Here is a 576-nt window from a genome sequence, read left to right as displayed (position 1 = left end):
TCCGCTGCCCCCCGCCTCATCCCTGACTCCCATTACCCCCGGAGCGCCCCTTAATTTCTAGCAAGCCCCCGCCATCTCTGCAGACCCCAATTCCTAATATTTCATGGTCCCAGCTCCCCTGCCCTAGGAGCCCCCAACTCACCGCTATTCCTGCTCATCCCCTCCGAGGACCCCTTCCCATGATGGTCTTACAGACGTCCCATTGGCCCGGAACCCCCAGAGCGCTCCTCTGCTCCAGATCCCCCCTTCTTGCTGCATCTCCCCTTCAGCATCTTGCACCCCCATTACCCTTGTGCTTTTTCGACCTCCGAAACACCCCCTTCTCCTTGCACTTTTCCTATGCCCCCATTCTCCTCTGACTCCTGCAGACACCCCCTCTGCCGCTTTTCCTCATTTCCCTCCAGCCCTCCAGATCCTCCCCAGTTTCCATCAACTCCTCGGCTTGGCACTTGGCGCCTCACTGGCAGGAGAGGAGCGCTCCCCGGGTGTCAACTGCTATTGGGCACTCGGACTGCCCCCCACGGCCCATCGCCCCCCGTCCCCTGCCCCCATCCCTGGCCCCGGGTACTTAGGAGC

This window comes from Myotis brandtii, unplaced genomic scaffold (assembly GCF_000412655.1).
Source record: "Myotis brandtii unplaced genomic scaffold, ASM41265v1 scaffold178, whole genome shotgun sequence".
Lineage (NCBI taxonomy): Eukaryota > Metazoa > Chordata > Mammalia > Chiroptera > Vespertilionidae > Myotis > Myotis brandtii.
The sequence above is the reverse complement of the archived record's forward strand: the minus strand, read 5'-3'. Positions refer to the sequence as shown.